The sequence below is a fragment of the Triturus cristatus genome, chromosome 8 (assembly GCF_964204655.1).
Source record: "Triturus cristatus chromosome 8, aTriCri1.1, whole genome shotgun sequence".
Taxonomy (NCBI): Eukaryota; Metazoa; Chordata; class Amphibia; order Caudata; family Salamandridae; genus Triturus; species Triturus cristatus.
In genome coordinates this window covers 476,468,499-476,487,307 of record NC_140591.1, presented here as the reverse complement: position 1 = coordinate 476,487,307, position 18,809 = coordinate 476,468,499, and positions in this window count along the sequence as shown.

Below are 18,809 nucleotides of genomic sequence, written 5' to 3'. Positions count from 1 at the left end.
GGGGTCTGTGTGCATTGATTGTGCATACTGCATTTTACTTTGTGTTTGTATGTAAATACTCCTTGTTAATAAAAGCTAGTGCTTGACAAGACAATCATTTATTGCTGCTATTGAATGTATTTTGAGCAGTGACCCTGTGTTCACTCCCCTGTATCTACCTCCCCCTGATACGCCTTGGACTGATAAACCCATACTGCTACCGAGCATCAAGTGCCGAAGGGGTACTTGCCCCAGTTGCTCAGGACACATAGGAATGTGAGGCAGGGGACAATAGGAGGGAAGGGTCTCAACCCCCATGGTTGGCCCAGTAGCTCCTGCTTGCACTGTGGCCCTCTGAAAGGGATTCTGACGTCACCATGGCGGAGTACTTTATGGCCGCCATGGCTAAGTACTCCGTCCGCCAAGATTAGAGATGTCCACTGGCTCAGCTGACTCTCTTGTATTTCCAGGAATCAACGTCACTGCGGTTCCTATAAATACATTAAAGGTTTGATGGAGGGTTCTGTCAATATAACGGAGCCAAACCTAAAACTATCAACTTTTTAAAAAAAATTCAAATACTGAATCCCAAAGCAAAATTTTCTTTTTGAAAAAAAAATACAATGATCACCCCCCTCCCCCCCCCCTCCCCCACCATGGGAGTTTTTTTCTCTGGAGTGGGGTAATTTAAAGGGCTTGCTTTCACATGCCACCATATTTTGTATTGCAGTATATGAAAGCAAAAACAGACCACCTGTTTGCCCACTCTAAATAGGGCAGTCAAACACATGGCCAGACCTCTGATGGCTCTTACTCCATAGAATGCTCTGCCATCTTTGTACTGAAGTTTCAACTGACTCTAAATGAGAAGGTGGAACTTTTGCAAAGAGTTTACTCCTTTGGCTTTGCGGCACAATCAATGGAGTACCCTCTTGCCCAAAGTCCAAATCAGACCTTATATTTTGCTCATCCTGAGAACCTTATACTTATTACTGGTAACTCACTAAATGAAATTGAATGCCCTTTGTATAGCTCAGACAGCATACCAAGGAAAGTGTCAACATTTCTCCATGTCAAAGCATCCAGATACTTCTTCATATGATCACTCAGGTCAAGCCAACTCCTTATATTCACCAGAACTGCTTTAAATCATAAGAATAGAGTCCTCTGTTTTTTGTGATGAACCTGTGTGCTGAATGTCCTTAACAGATCTACTTTGACCCAGGAAATCAAAACCTTTTTGATAGTCGATAATCAAGGACATATATACAGTGTGAAAGAATGTGTATCAAACCAACCCACTGTCAACACATTCTTTCCCAACACCCTCAATGGGCCACACCTATCTAGCCTTGATTGCCAAGTCCTTACCCATCTAATTCCAAAACAACTACCTCACACAGTCCCATGTTCAACTGCAGCCAACCAAACTTAAACTACCCACACAAACCCACCATCCATTAGAGCTAACTGACATCCACATTTCCTTCAATCCCTTGGTTCATCACACAGAACTGTACTCAAACCCTAAAAACACACAGCTTCTCAGCCCTGTCAAACCTAGCACTAAAAGACAAACTACCATCCACCCATTGTCTCAGCCGTGACTCCTCCGCAACGGCTAAGTATCATTGCCCCACTGGCTCAAAGCCAGCAGCTGAAAAAGAAAACAATATTTTATTACTGTTTCATTTTTCAGCTGCTGGCTGAGCCAGCGTGTGCAGGGAAAGGCTGGGCCATGGGAGAGGAAGGAGGAGTGGTTGGTGCACTTTTAAGTGTACATGTCAGTTTGGCTGGCTATCTTAGGCCACCTAAACTGACATGCTCACTTAGATTTCTTCAACCCAGCTGAATTGCACAGCTGGGATTGAGAAACGGCACAGACTCCCTGTGCTTGAGCGAGTGTTAATCCAGCTCACTCAGACCAATCCCCACGCTGCTCTCATGATTAAGAGCAGCACGGGGATTGGATGGGGAGTCTGTGATGCTGTCCAAGAGACTGCTGGGATCAGTAACTGACTGCAAAGGAGCGCAAGGCGGATGGCAGCACCAAGTAATTCTTTTTAATATTTTTATTATTAAACTCCCCTGCTGCACACTCCGCCCGTGCCCCCATCCCCCCTCCACCCGCCCCACCCTCTTTATCTTTGTCGGCCGCATTGTCTGTGCCAAATACAACTAACAAGAGCAAACCCTACCCATTACCCAAACAGAGTTACCTCATAGACAATCACAGAAGAGCTCTGGTGTCAACCCTATACAACCTCACACCTCAACCCCCCTATCCCCTCCCACTACAAGGAAAACAGGACACAAGCCTTAAATAGGGTAAAAGGGCCACGGGACAGGGAAAACAAACACGTAAAAAATTGAACACGGACAAAAAGAAAAACAGACATTATCAGTGGAATACAAAAGTATAAATTAGAGATAAGAGAGATCAGACAGAATGCAGGAGGGAAAAGATACTAGCACACAAGGACACTTTAGAGAAGTGCAGGCACAGGTATGATGATTTCAAGTAGTATTTACTGTAGTCAACAAGACTAAGGAAAACAATCTGTCTTCAGGCAAACTTCTTTTCCAACTGCTCCAAAGAACCCCGACACCACAAGGTTCCTTCCATTCTCCCGACGTACCGAAATTACACACGTCCAGAGAATGGAGGAACCCAACACGTTTCCCCTTAACAATGAATAATCCAACTTGGAAATAAAGAACACTTATGTACAAAGAGTAAAGACTAAATTTAACATAACAGATAAATCATAAAAGTAATTTCAAAATATAATCATTAAACTTGGAAGGCAACTTGATGATCCTGGAAGACGGGGAACGGAAAGTGGGATTAGTGTCATTATTAACATCAGCATGAAGATTTTTGTTTGGTTGAAAACCCAAACTCGTTTTGGACACAGCAATCTTCCCCTTGTTCCACCACATACCATCACCCAATTTGACAGCGCCTTTGTTAACCTTTACCACTTTCTTAAGAACAGAAAATTTGGACTCCCCTTTGGGTAAAATCCTAGAACACTTCACCCTCACCATATTCCACACACAAACAAAACATTCAACTGCTTGGGAACAGGTCTGGACTGTGTCTGATCATATCTGTGTTGTGCCACAACACGTTTCCTGCCAACATCATCAACCTTATCCTTGGATACAACAAACTCTTTATCACCCATCCATCTTCTCAAAAGTTTATAGGAAGGTATGCGACCTCTTAATAAGACAAATGGAGACACGCTAGTATAAGAATTGGGAGTAGTGCGAACGGCCCAAAGAAGTTTTTCAATTTCTGTCTTACAATTCAAACCACTGGCTTTTGCTAACTGCACATTCTGTTTAATGACCCTGTTAAAACGTTCCACTAGGCCACTGCTTCTTGGATGATAAAGAGAGGTTTTAACATGTTTAATACCAACAGAACGTAGAAAATTTAATTGAAACAAATTAGGGGCCATTATCAGTGAGGAGTTCCTCAGGAACACCCTCTCTACCAAAAAGTGATTTGAGAAATGTAATGATAGAGATGGAATCAGCAGTTCTTACCCACTTGATTTCTGGCCAACGACTGTGAAAATCCATGAGAACAATGCCGTACTCAGGTAAATTGGCAGATAAATACAAAGGGCCAATAATGTCAATAGCAATCTTAAACCAGGGTTGGTCAGGAACTTCTATGACTTCAATAGGAGATGGACAGGTTACCTGCGATTTGTCACTGATGGCACATCCCATGCAATCCCTAACAAAATGCTCCATCTGTCTGTCTAAGGCCGACCACCAAAAATGTTCTCTTACCCTTCTTTGCATGGCACGCATACCTATGTGGCCTTCATGAGCTAACGTAAGAACCTTATTCCTCATGGCTTCAGGAACAACTAATAGTGATGATCTATATAACAGACCAGTCACCGTGGATAACTCATCGAAAAAATGCTTGTAATTGTAGGCACAATTATGTTCATCAATGTTGTGAGACCATCATTGACATAAAAATTTCAAAATGTCCTTAAATTCCTGATCACATTCAGAAGCAACTCTCCACTCCCTCTCTGAAATTACATCCTCAGATTGATCAATAACACAACACACCAATTCGAAATCATTATGAGCATCCTTTGCTTCAACAAACTTGTTGTTGTCAGAAGGTAACCTAGATAAGCAATCAGCAAGTAGATTCCTTTTTCCTGGTACATACTCAATGCTAAAGTTGTGTTCCATAAGTCTTAATTGCCATCTTGCAATTCTAGGGGTAGCTTTCCCTCCTCTTTTAGAAGTGAACAGGTCGATAAGTAGTTTATGGTCGACCCGTACCACAAAATTTGAACCATACAAGTAATGCCTGAAATGAGTGATGCCCCACCAACATGCAAGAGTTTTGCGCTCAATCGCAGAGTAAGAAGGTTCAGCTCCATGCAAACTCCTCAAGGCAAATGCAATCACTTCATCTTTTCCATCTCTATTTTGCAAAAGGACGGCACCTAATCTTTTTGGCTGGCATCAGTCATAATTATGGTTTTGTCACAAGGATCAAATGCTCTAAGGGGAATAGCGTGAGCTACTTCATGTTTGATTAAATTAAATTCCTTAGTGCATGCATCATTCCAAGAAAAACGAACGTTTTTCTTGAGAAGAGATCTAATGTTGTAAGTTTTAGATGCACAATTGGGAATAAAAAAAAATAAAAATAAAATGAGGCCCATAAAAGACCTTAATTGATCCACGTCACTTGGTATTTAGAAATCTTCAATGTCCTTCCCCAGGCTGTATTTGGGTCGCACACCATCCGCAGATAACATGTATCCTAAGTAATCCACAGTAGTGCAAAATAAGTTTACATTTGCCAATGCCAAGGGTGACACCCTTTGATTTTAACAAAGATAACACCATAACACCTGGCACAATCTATTATTGTGCTCACTTTGATCTTGGCCATACACCAAAACATCATCTTGAAAGGCCATGACCCCAGGCATACCTTTGAACATACTCTCAACCACTCTCTGAAAGATGGCACAAGCAGAGGCCAGACCAAAGGGCATGCATTTAAATTGGAAAAGACCCTCAGGAGTGATAAAAGCAGTTAGGTGCCTTGATTCAGCATGTAATTCGATTTGATGATATGCAGATGACATATCTAATAAACTGAAGAACTTGGCACCTTTGAAAGTAGATGTCATCTGCGTGATGTTAGGCAGAGGATGCTGATCAATCTATATGTTCTTATTTAGATCACATAAATCTACACACATGCGCATATTGCCATTGGCCTTTTTAGCCAGAACCACAGGAGACACCCAATCAGAAGATTCAATAGGTTCGATTACATCGCTTGAACACAATCCATCCAATTCTTTCTTTAAGTCAGATTGTAGAGCTAGGAGAACCTTCCTTACCTTGAGTATCACAGATTGAGCATCACTTGATAATTTAATCATGTGTTTGAATCCCTTGAAAAGACCCAACTCTTTTTTAAACACTTCTGGATATGACACATCCCAAGAGCTTGGTTGGACAGTTTGAACTTGGAAGAAATCTTTCTTCAACATGACCTGTTGTATGTTACTGGGATCAAGTATGATACCAAGATTACCTTGGTCTCCCCACCGAGAAGACATGCTTCATTCTTTGCTACATATACAATGCCTTTAGATTTACTATCCCTGAATACAAAATCAGCTTTAAATTCACAAACTACATCAATAGATTTTCCACCATAACCAATGGGATGTACACAAGACAAATTGAGAGTTAGCTTTGGAAAGGAGTTTTTCCAGAGTAATTCGCTCATTAAAGTCAATGGAGACCCAGAATCTGCCAACATTTATACATTTACACCATTCACCATAATTGTACACAGAGGTCTTTTCAGACCTTGAGGATTAACACCCCAAATACCATTGGAACAATCCATGTGCTCAATAGTGAGGATTTCATCTTCTTCGCTGGATGAAAAATGTTCTTCTGTTAAAGATTCGACATTGTGTACTTTCTTGAGGGGTGCGTTTCTTTTAGAGTTGCAAACAGAAGCAAAGTGTCCTTTCTTGGAGCACTTGACACATATTTTATCAATTGCTGGGCATGATATAGCATTAGCAAGGTGATTAGTACTGCCACATCTGTAACTCATAGGTACTTTCCCTGACGTAGTGTCCCTACTTTTTTAATCTGGTTTAACTTTTAGATCATTAGACCTCTTATACTTTGATTTAACTGCACACACTTTTTGATTATTGCTGTCCGTTAAAGACATTTGCTCCATGTACGAAGAAGTGCTTTCAATCCTTGTAGCGATGTCTAAAGCCTTTAGTAAATTCAGGTCAGGTTTGGATAGAAGTGCCTCTTGAACCTTTTTGTTGTTGGTCTTTTCAACTAGCTGGTCTTTGATCATTTCCTCTTCGAAAGCTTTGTATTCACAAGAAGAAGCAAGAATGCGCAAAGCACCAACATATGTTGAAGCAGATTCGCCTTGTAATTGAACTCTCTCATAGAACTTATGTCTTTCCAAAGGTACGTTTTTGCAAGCTTTGTAACGTTTGTCTAATGCTCTGATGGCAGTAGCATATTCATCCACGACATTGTCACCTTCACCATTACCAACGTTGACAATTTCTTTAGGAATATGTTTTAATATATTGCGGCCTTTAGTACATAAACAATGTCTTAAAACAGCATATTTCTTTTTACAAGTAAAAGATTCTCCATCAAGAGCTTCGAGATACGCTTCAAATCCTTCTTTCCATTTTTCCCATGTAAATTTCTGGAGAAGCATGATTGGGTAGAAAAAGTTCTGGTGGAGAAATAGATCGGAACATTGATGATGAACTAAAATGATGCTCTGCGAAACTGTAAAATTGTGTGCACATCTTTTTTTTTATTATTGAATATATGTGTCAGAAATTAAATTCAGTTGAAGAAACTGAATTGAGTCCTAATTAAATGGAAATGAGTGGTGTGCGGATCACCGAGATCAGCACTTGTAAATATTTAAATAAGAAAATAGTGTGCAGATCACCGAAATCAGCACTGTATGTGTGACCAAAAATGCTTTAAACTCGTTGCAGGCAATAGAATAATGCCTGTAAAGATTTAATTTGGAAAAGGTGTGCAGATCACCGAGACCGGCACAGACGAACTGAATGCCTGACTAACAAAAACGGTGCAGGCTATGGAGTAATGCCTGATTTGAAGATGGCAGCTAAGCATCTGCATGATGACATCATATGTATGACATATGGACATGGTGTGCGGATCACCGTGAACCGCACTTGGAAGAATGGAGATGGAATGCTCGCATTCAACGGGGGGTGCTCACGCACAGCAGCGATGGCGGTTTGGAGGGTAGATTAATCCAGGTGGAATGGCACAAAGTTTGTGACTTTCCGTATGAATCCGCCTATGCGCCTTACTGAAAATTAGGAAAGTTGTCCATAATCAGTAAGAACGAAGGCAGTAGTCTCCAGCACTACCAGGAATCGGCATGGACAGACTAATCATCGGCAGAAAACACCGGGCACATCTAGGTCTTGTTGACTGGCAGCCTGTCGCCTGTGTAGAGAAGTGCAGTCGCAGGTATGATGATTTCAAGTAGTATTTATTGTAGTCAACAAAACTAAGGAAAATGATTAGTCTTCAGGCCAACTCCTTTTCCAACTGCTCCAAAGAACCCCGACACCACAAGGTTCCTTCCATTCTCCCGACGTACGGAAATTCCACACGTCCAGAGAATGGAGGAACCCAACACACACAGGCACAGCGTAGAAGGCAAAAGACACACTGATAGAAGGAGACAGATCCAGGAATAAAAAATTAACTCAAAGCATATTGATAAAAGGACACAGACATGAGAACAAGAAAAGACAACAGAGCACAGAAGCATATTGAATCTGCTGAAGACATGGGTATGTATAGTACAGTACATCAACAAACATAAGTAAAATACATTTTTGCATACTCACCAGTGGCGGCTGGTGTCAGGGCAGAGTGGTGAGCCAGGGAAGAGGGAGGGAACAATGGACGATGATGAAAATAAAAATAAAAAAACACTTGCCTGCCGCTTCACTGACTTGGTGCTCTTCTGCTGCACTGCACAGTTTCCCAGACTCCGCCGGCCAATCCAGACAATGCTCTCATGCATGAGAGCAGTGTTAGGATTGGCCTGACCTCCCTCAATTTGTGCTCCCAGTGAGACTGGGAGTCTGTGCCTGCTGTCTCCAATATAGCAATTAAGCTCGGTTTGCAGAGAGCTTCAGTGCGAATGTTGGTGTGGCAGTCCTAAGACGGCCTGCCAAACCGACATGTGCACTGACAACAGTGCCCAGCACTCCCCTCCAGCCTGTCATCATCTGGCCCCACCCCCAAGACTCATTCATGTTAAAAATAAAACGATAAAAAATCTATTTAGATTATCGGTTTTTTTTCGAGTTATCGGCTGCTGGCAGGGGGGCGACGCTCCTATGCCATTGCAGAAGAGCCACCACTGAACATGTTTGCTTTATGTCACAAGAACAGGGTGTGTGGTCTTTAAAGGCAGCAATGAGGTGCTGGCCATTAAATACAAATGAAGACAATGAAGATTCCTCCATGCACCATCAATTTAATTAGATGACTAAGGTGGGGAACACAGATTATTAATGGTCCTAGTAACTAGCAACTGAGTCATTTGTTTTACTTCTGTATATAGTTTTGGGGAGAAAAAATCATGTTGGCATAGTGCATTTCACACATACATTTTGGTCAAATAAAGTTGCCATAGCATTTAATTTCCCAGAGTTTCAATCTGGTCACATATGCACCAACCGACCATTTAGAACCAGCAACTATGGTGTGCCAGCCACCAAAAGTAACAGCCACCAGACTGAAGTTCTCGTTCAATTCAGGTTTTTTCGGTCAAGATTACCACAAAGAAGACATACGAAACCAGCCCCATGGGATCAAACACACCACGTAGGTGATCCTAAGGGGGACTTTCAAAATCCTTGAAGAGCAAAGAAGGACGATTTGAATGGGCTTTATCTTGCAATAGCTCCTCTTTACCTCTTAAAAGATCTCTTTGGAGAATATCTTTAAAAACTGCTTTAGTGGAACCTTCAAGTGCTCTCTAAGTAACACACATAGTGGCTCACGCTTCCCATGGAGTCCATCTATAAAAACTGTTTTAGTAGAACTTTTCCGTTATATTCTCTTTGTGTCTCTGCGTTACCTTCTTTTACTCACTATTGTGCTTCATGTGAGATGCAGTGCCCACGGTCAGGGAATGTTGGGGGTTACTTATTTTTAGACTATTGTGAAAATCTGTTTTTGTAATTTTACAAAGTATTGCACATCATTTTAAAGATATTTATTTAAGTAAATTTAAGGTATTAAATTCACTTTGTAAACTTGAATTTTTCTTCATATGAATGCATATAACAGTAAAACAAACTAGGAGCTAGGACTAATCCATGTTCACCACCTAAGTCATCTGATTGGATTGATGGTGCATAAAGGACTGTTCACTTTCTTCATTTCTGTGTCACAAGATCAGTCTCTCCATGAAGTCTTTCATGGTGTAACCCCACAACTAAAAATGTGCAGCTTTATCAACAAGGAGCATTTGGTAGACAAGCATTGGCAAAGCCAATATATATGGCTTTCAGCTGCCGATCTGTTGATTTCGACAATGATTAGGATTTTGTCATGCGTTTTCAAAATATAATAAAAATCATTCCAAGAAGGCTGCTCATGCATGTGCATGTGTGCTGATGCACAGGCAGCCATCTTGTAATTGTTTTGAATATAAATTCTAAAATATCTGATCATGGATACACACACATGCACACCCATGGACAGCCATCTTTGAATGGTTTGTGTTATACTTTACTGAGAACTATTCGAGATGATTACTCATGGTTGCACAAACATGCTCACACAGGAGCGGCCATCTGTAAATAGTTTTAAAACCCATTTAAAGAGCGGCTTGCAGTGCTTGCTAGGGATGTAGCACTCTGTAAGTGGGAGTGGGAGCTTGGTAACAGTGTCTTCGGAGCTCCCAAATAAAAGCTTAAAAAAGGGAAAAACAATGATTCTTTTAAAAAAGGGCACATTGTCCCACCATTCCCTGGCACAGAAGGGGCTACTTTTGTGAACGTGAGAACATTTGGCACAGGCAAAATGCTGTTGTTTACAGTGATGGGAGCCAATGGCTGAAGTTGGCTGACCGACTGCCTTATGCTCGATGCTGGACGCCGCAACACACCAATTAATGAAGAGGAATGTCTGAAAGTCCTTCTATGTGTATTTGTGTATGTATGTTTGCATGCATATATGTATACATACTTATTAATAAGATTTTTTATTTATAAAAATAAAAGGTCTTGGCTAATGCCAGAATTACAAAAGGGCGGGTACACACAACAACCGTGAAGTTTCAAAGAATCAGAAAAATTGATACACACTAGACTGAAAGAGACAAACATCTTAATGATCATTTTGAAAAATGAAACTGAAGTGCTTTGATATGTAGGCCTGTTCCCAATGTAACTACAACAAAGTTGTCAAGGAATGCACAGGGCGAGGTTTGTCCATTTGCTATGTCCTGGGGACAGTTTTAAAAGACCTTGGGGCAAAATTGTAACCTAGCTCAAAAAATAATCAGAATTCAAAAAAATATCATCACAATCTTAGCTAAACATTCAGCTCCAAATAATGTATGCAGCACACAATGGTAGTAGGTGCTATAATAACCATAATTGTGTTTCTCCGTCATCTTCTTGCTGCTATGCTTCAAACATTCTCATCTTGAGCCTGATATACTTTTTCGCTGTGCGTAGACCAAAGAGATATCAACAGGTCTTTTGTCCTCAAAACATTTTCTTTATTGGGTTTAAAATAAAATCTTTGTACTCAAAAGTAGCAAAGTCAGTCACATGTATATTGATGACAAGATCAGCCTACATGTGCTGCATCCATTGGTACCATTGTACACCTGGGGTTTCCTCATGGCTGTGAGTTTATATACAAAATGTGGCAACAGTAAGGTAAACATCATGTAGATGTTGCGCAACAACCAAGTGACAAGGAACGCAAAGTATGGAGTACGCACGTGAATGCTCTAGTGCAATCAGCATATGACTTTAATTTTTTTCATTCACATAAATCTCGTCATGACACCTGACAATGCCTATTGTTTCTCAGAGTGTGTTCCAAATGATATTGACTTGACAATGGACAATCGATAATGGCAGGCTTCGTCTTATAGATGGACTTGATAAGCTCTGCAGACCATGACAAATATCCTTTAGACTACGTTTGATATGTTGCAAGTTTTACAACTAGCAAGCAATCATGACAACCATTCATTTTCTCCATTATCTGATCATGTATGCCCAGCCAGTCGAAGTGTTTGGTCCTCTTTCTTTGTCCTACAATATTGATTGACCTCTCCAACCCAGTCACATATCCTTTAATATTTAGGGGCATAGGCATTAATAGCCACACTTTATTACAGTCAATAGACTTGTGAGCATGCATCCCTTGCCCACCGATTGTTTCATATATTGTGACAGAGTGAGGGTGCCGGGTTCAACGTTCTAGACTTACTCCGGAACCCCCAGATTGGTATTCCTTTTTTCCTGCTTGTAAGTGAGGAGGGGAGAAATTAGTCAACAAATACGTTTCTTAATCATTTATGATTTCAGAAGGACACAGACTCCAGACTCTAAGTTTTGAATATTTATTAGAACATTGAAATTTGGAGCACTCCATTGCAGACAATGGAGTGCTCCGTGCTTCTACAGGCCTGTAAAGGTCCACAGAGCAACATTCCAATGTTGTTTAAACAAAGGCCTCTCGGAGCCTAAGGGGATTTCAATCCCCTCGGGCTCCGAGAGGCCTTTGTTTAATTTGTTAGAACAGTCTGCCCTCTAGTGGTAGAATGTTCTAATAGCCTTATAGCCCTTCGTAGCTGGGCTATACCGGCTATTAAAGCCCCCTCCTTTGTTAAAGGCCCTTGCCTTTGGATCGAGCTTTAACGCTGGAATGGGCCTTTAAAAGCCGATATAGCCCGCTACGGCGGCTTATAAGGCTATATTATAAGGCCAAGAAAAGTAGAACATACAAACACCTCATAACGAGAGCGTAAAAATACATGGGCACTAATACAAAACAAAATCTCCTAACAAAATTAAGGTGCTGAAGGATGCACAAGATTTCCAGTTCCAAAGTCAAGACACAGCCAATTATAAACATTACATGAAAAGCCTTCTTCCCAGTCCCAATTTGGTGTAGGCATCAAAGTAGCTGGATTCAACACAGAACATCTCTTTACAGTGACATTTTCTGATGCCAAGATAACTTGCTCATAATGAGTCAACCTGTTGTTTGTCAGATGCTGAGTTTTGGTTCTCATCATCAGGAGCTCAACTGAGTGTGGTACATAAACAGTAAGCAGATGACCCATCACAATGCTTTCACACCGCTCACTGCTGACACCAGTTGCAGCAACAGATCTGAGACATCCGGGCAAAGCAGAAGCTACAGAGTCTAATGTGCTGAAAAATAGGCCACTGGTGTGCAGACACCCCCATCTGTCTGAGTGAGGACTGCTAGTGCTCAACCTTCCCCCTCACTACAAAATACTATTGCTATAATCTTGCATTCCTAGAGCCGGAGCATGGCATAGACTCTCCCTCAGCTCCAGAAAGGCAACCAAACAGTCATTATCCCATAGTACCACATCACTCACATCCTTGTGAGTCAGCCTCAACAAAGGCTTTGCCTTCTGTGAGAAGTTGGGGATCCACTGTCGACAGTAACCAACCATTCCCAAAAACATTCTCACTTCCTTTTGCGTGGTAGGCTGATTCATCCGCATAATCGCTTCAATGCGATCGGGTGACACCTTTCTCTTGCCATTTTCAATGCGATGACCGAAATACTGAACTTTAGATAGACAATACTGAAGTTTGCTGGAAACACCTTGTGACGGTTTACTGCCAGATGATTCAATATAGCAACAGTGTCCACTCTGCACGCGTCCTCAGTCTCAGGAAGCGATCAAGAGGTTGTCTATGTACTGAACTTTGTGGCAACACTAGGCTTTCAAGGTTCTTTTTCAGAATTTGATTGAAAATAGATGGACTTTTCGTATACCTTGTGGGATACAACAAAATGTCAGCACACGGTTTTCCTACCGAAATGTGAATAAAAACTGACTCTCTTATTGCAAGAGTATTGAAAAGAAGGCCTGACACGGATCAATAACAGTGAACCATTCCGCTTTGCAAGGAATTTGGAACAGGATCACAGCTGGATTTGGTACCACAGGACAACTTGGGATCACAATCTCATTGACCTTTCTCAGGTCCTGGACTATCCTGTACTTTCCACTAGGCTTTTGTAATCCCATGATAGGTGAATTGCATGGGCTTCCCCTTATCTCCTTTAGAATACCCGGGGCAATAATGGACTCAATTACAGGTGTTATCCATGCCACCGTTTCTGGGGTCAGAATGTACTGTGGAGTTCTTGGGAAATCAACATTCGGTTTAATCTGTACCTTAACTGCCTCGATTCCTCGAATCAGTCCTATCTCTTTGCCAGTAAAATCCCACACCTCTTGAGAGACAGCATCTCTCAGGTCAAGCGGTAGTTCCTCCACTGTTAGTACAGAAAACATTTCTGTACACAAATTTTGGTTTACCAATTTGAAGGCAATATCGTTATCATTAGTCTGTAATTCTATTCCCTTGGGCGTACAATAGATGGTGCAATTTAGTTTGCATAAACGGTCAAAACAGACTGGGCTAGAGTCACACACCACGAACTATCGTGGAAAATTCCTTTTCTCACAGGCAGTTCATTTGTCAGGGGATTTGTCATTCTCTGAGTAGCAACTCCAACAACTTGGACCGAGTGTCCTGAGAGGGGTTGGTTTGGGACCACTGTGGATCTCACAGTAGAACGGGTAGCACCAGTATCAATCAAGAATGTAATGAGGTGGCCGTCAACATCTGCCTCCACAAACGGCCCACTCTGGTCTACCTCCAAGACTGCTCCAAGAGTACAGTCTTCCTCCCCCTCAGGCACCGTCATTGTAACGGGTCTGGATCCAACTCATAAAAGGTCTCAATATAAGGCATTTGTTGGAATACCCGATTACCCTGTGGAACTCTCGGTGGTTGGAGAACCTGTACTCGTTGGTTAGAATTTCCCCCATTCATTGATCTAGGTCTAGTCACCATATTCATAACGTCGGGCATCTGTGTTATCTCTTCATCCTGTATCTGGTTTGCTGGATTAGCTCGACACTCGCGCTTCTAATGCCCCAGCTTGTGACAATAGTGACAAGCAGTATTTCTTTTCAATGTGTTTAAATCTGTTCCTACCCTAAGATCTGCCCCTCTTCCTCTACCTTCTCCCATAGGGAGAGGCACATTCTGGGTCCTTAAATGACTGTACCCTTGTCTTCGACCCATTGTCCCTCCATTTACCGACATGAGCTCTGTAGTATCAGCATTTTTTCAGCTGTACCAGCATTAGCTTGTCCTTCATTTTCCTATGTTTGGATTCCACCTCATCACTACAATACCTGGCGTAACATAAAATCTCATCCACTGACTTGTTTTGCCAGCAGATCAGATATTGTTGAATCATGAAACTAATCTCTTGCCTCAGCCCCAGCACAAACTTTGAAACTAACTGTCCCATATCCTTAGGGTCCAAAGTGTCCAATCCACTATACTGTTTGAAAGCTTGTAGAAGCCTTTCATAATATTCATGAACTGATTCTTTAGGTTCCTGTGTAGTTCTATCTAACTTAAGCCAATCAATGTACTGTTGGGCAACCTTAGTCTGCAACCACGTAATTACCTGCTCAAACGTTCTCATTACTTCAGGTGACGGGTTATTCGTCACGGCATCTCTCTCTGGTTCAACAGATGGAAAATCAACAGCAATTTTGCAGGCGGTCCATAGATCACCTGGGACCACAACATCAAACAAGGTATTCAAATCAATCCACAATACATTTGAAATTTTCACAAAGCGATCAACTTACTTATACCATTCGCCAGGTTTCTCCCTCAGCTGAGGAAAATCATTCATAAATGCTGCTAAATTGCCCCTGCTCCACGGCACATGGACATATCCTCCACTTGATACTTCTCATAAAGGATAAGCCTTCACTCTCACAACCCCTCCTCCTGGGGGTGGCGTATCCCCTATCCCTTTCTTTACACCTTTCTTCTAAGACCACTTTTCTCACCACTTATCCAGCATGACCCATGCATGCATTGCTATGACCAACTCACAGATATGTGTTTTTAAGTCCTGCACTCTTTTCTCTCCTAGGTCCTGATCACTGTAATTCAATCCATGGTTTTCTTGCAACGTTTTTGTTTTGGTCAGGTCCACAACATACTTCCAGGCCATTTCAGTCAATTTCTCATGGGCTCTCTTTGCCTCACAGGTAATATCCTTTGCCACAAACAACAACTCATCCAGCTCATACAGCTCTACTCTTTCTAATGGCATGTTCTCATCTATTAACTCGTCACCTTCTGCCTTTAACTTCAACACATCAAGTAACTTGGTCTTCATGGCAGCGTTGAGTGTTCCTTGGCTGGACACCCAAGGTTGTCTTTCTCCCTCACTTCTCTGAGCGCTCCATCAATCTTCCAACCCTGTATCTGATGGGCCTTGAGGATCTACAGAAGTTTCTTGCCTGGCCACTACCTCCGGTATCCTCCCCATGGGTCCTCTAGCTGTAGGTACCCACATTCTCAAATCTGACTGAGAGTTTGCCAAGGAAATTTGGTCACATCACATTAGACCCAACCTGCACCCTCGAAGGGTCCGCAGTTGCTGGCAATGGGGTACTGGATTCCACTGGTGCAAAAATTGAACTTCTACTGCTCTCATGACAATTCCCCTAACTTTTCCTCCTGTTCTCACTAGCGGCTGACCATCACTTTCCCTACATTCGGATCGTACAGTGAAACTATAGGTCCACTAGTAACTGCAACCGTCAAAGCTTCTGGTAACCGAATGGCAGTGCTGGCTCCACTCGCCTCAGCTCCCCTGATTACTGGAATCCTTGTTCCTTCTGGTCCTGTTGAAATCTGTCCCACTACTCTCACTCTAGGACATGTCCGTGACTCCTCTGTCCTTTCCATGACCGCTACACTTGCTAGTTCTCGTCTCCCTGCTTCTGACTGCGAATTGTAGGGTGGAGGACAGTCTGCCAACAATCTGTCTAACAAACTATCATCAGTATCACTTTTGGCATCCCCCTTCCTATTCTGGTTGTCTGTTTCCTTCACTATTAAGGGGTAAAGCCTTTGCCTTCAATAGTGTCTACTTTCCGCCTCCTCAGCTGTGCCTTCCGTCGGGCATCCTGATATGCCTTCATCGTTCTCCTCATCCTTCCCTGAGAATTTTCTCTAGTCCTTACATGGGCTGCTCGCATCCAAGCATCTAGGGCTTCAAACTGTGTCAGTCTACGTGGGAGTTGCAGTGAATACATTACTTCCCTGACCTGGTACAATATGTCCAGCCTGAATGATCCATAATGTGGGGAAGCCAATTCTCCCTTCTTTTCAGTAATATTGTGCCAATTTTGTAACCAGACTATAGTATGGACACCTACATTCATTGCCATATAATGTGCCGGAAATCCTCTGGCGGGGCTTCCTCACCCACTTGAGTTACCACTCCTGTGTCCCCCTACATAAGTCTTGTAATACTCTGAAACATTTCATTTTTAAACCAACTCCGTCTCGCTAGCAATTTCCTTACTTATTACAAACCAACCAATCCTGACACAGTGTTACACCAACTAATTGCAGCGCAGCACCCCCTGACGTCACCTTTCTCGCTCTGCAGCGGCTCACCCTCCTTCACAATCACTCCATACGCATTCACTCTCACATTCATACAACCAAGTAACTGTCTGTCTTTCAACTGACCAAACAGTTACATAACAAGTAGCTGTCTAACAGTCACATAAACAAGTAATTGTCTGCCTTACTAAATGATCGATAGGGTTCAATCACTCAAGAACATTTACTCAAGAACATTTACACATCTCGTGACCCACGACTTGCGTTGGCCACTTGAATCACTATAGTCTACCCCTGCAAATGGGGATTTCCACAGCCTATTCTAACACTCCACTCACTCAAAGTTCTCTGTCACAAGTGGGCCGTCGATAAAACTCCACAACTCCCCAACATACCAATAGCCAGACAATTATGACAATTAGAGGTTTCTACACCACAAACCAATCCCGGGATCTTAGGCTACTCTTGAGCCCGATAAACCAAAACCTCCTGGAACGTGCACGTTCGGATCAGTAAACCGATAAACCCACATTCACTTGACTGTCATCACAACTCCACAAGACATCACACAATCAATTACTGCAATCTAGCACTCACATTCCTGTTCATACTTACACCACTGTTCACTGCTGTCTTCATTGCACCTTCAATCTTCACCGTACTCCGTCAAAGCTCGTCGCTCTCCGCTCTCAATCATTGGGCTCTATTTTGGGTTCTAAATTTATTCTAGATTTTCTAGATTCTACCCTCACTTCAAGAACAAACCATCCTACACTGCTATCAACTGATGGGGCTGGGTTCCACATTCTGACCTTACTCTGGAACCCCCAGTTGATGTTCCTTTTTTCCTGCATGTAAGTGTGGAGGGAGAACTTAGTCAACAAATACGTCTCTTAATCATTTATGATTTCAGAACAACACCAATTCCAGATTGTAAGTTTTGAATATTTATTTTAAGGTCAAGAAAAGTAGAACATACAAACACTCATAAAGAGTGTAAAAATACATGGGCACTGATACCAAACCAAGGGCCATATGTAGGTAGCCTAATACCGGTCGGTAACGGCCGATTTTCGGTAAAAATCCCGTTACCGACCGGTATTCAGGCTTTTGGTATGTAGGGGGGACATTTCAGGATTCGTAATTTACCGAATCGGTAAAATTAACGATTCGGTAATTTTACCGATTCGGTAAATACCGAATCCTGAAATGAGATGTAGGGGGAGTGTGTGGGTGTTGTGTGGATTCGTTATTTACCACCAACTAAAAGTTGTTGGTAAATGACGAATGGCTTAGAAAAAGCATTTTTTGGCACTTAGAAGTGTGCAATGTGCCACATGTGCACACATGCAGGAATCAGGGGTGCAACAGGGTGTCACTGTGACACCCTGCCACCCTTGATTGTGCTCCCCCATTACCGAATCGGTATTTACCGATTCGGTAATGGTAACTGGCTTCCCATTGATTCCTATGGGCCTCCTGGCCCATAGGAATCAATGGGAAGCCAGTTACCATTACCGAATCGGTAAATACCGATTCTAAATTACCGACCAATTCCGATTCGGTCATTTTTACCGACTGATTATCTACATAGCATTTACCACTTCATAAATACCGAATCGGTAAAATTCGGTATTTATGAAGTGGTAAATGTTAGGCTACCTACATAGGGCCCCAAATCTCCTAACAACATTAAGGCACTGAAGGATGCACAAGATCACCAGTTCCAAAATCAAGACACAGCCAACTATAGATATTAAATGTAAATCCAGTATTTGTAAAGCGCACAGATACCCGTAGGCATCCAGGGGCTGGGGGCGGTCGGGGAGATTAAGCGAGCTATTACCCAGAGTCACATGGTGCTGGGCTGACCTGCCGCCGGTGATCGAACCGTGATCCCCAGCATCCGGCGTCAGTCTCCCTGGCCACTGCGCCACACCTCTTCCCTTCTCCAAGAGCCTTCTCCATTGATAATTAAAGGTGAAGTTTAAACTCTAG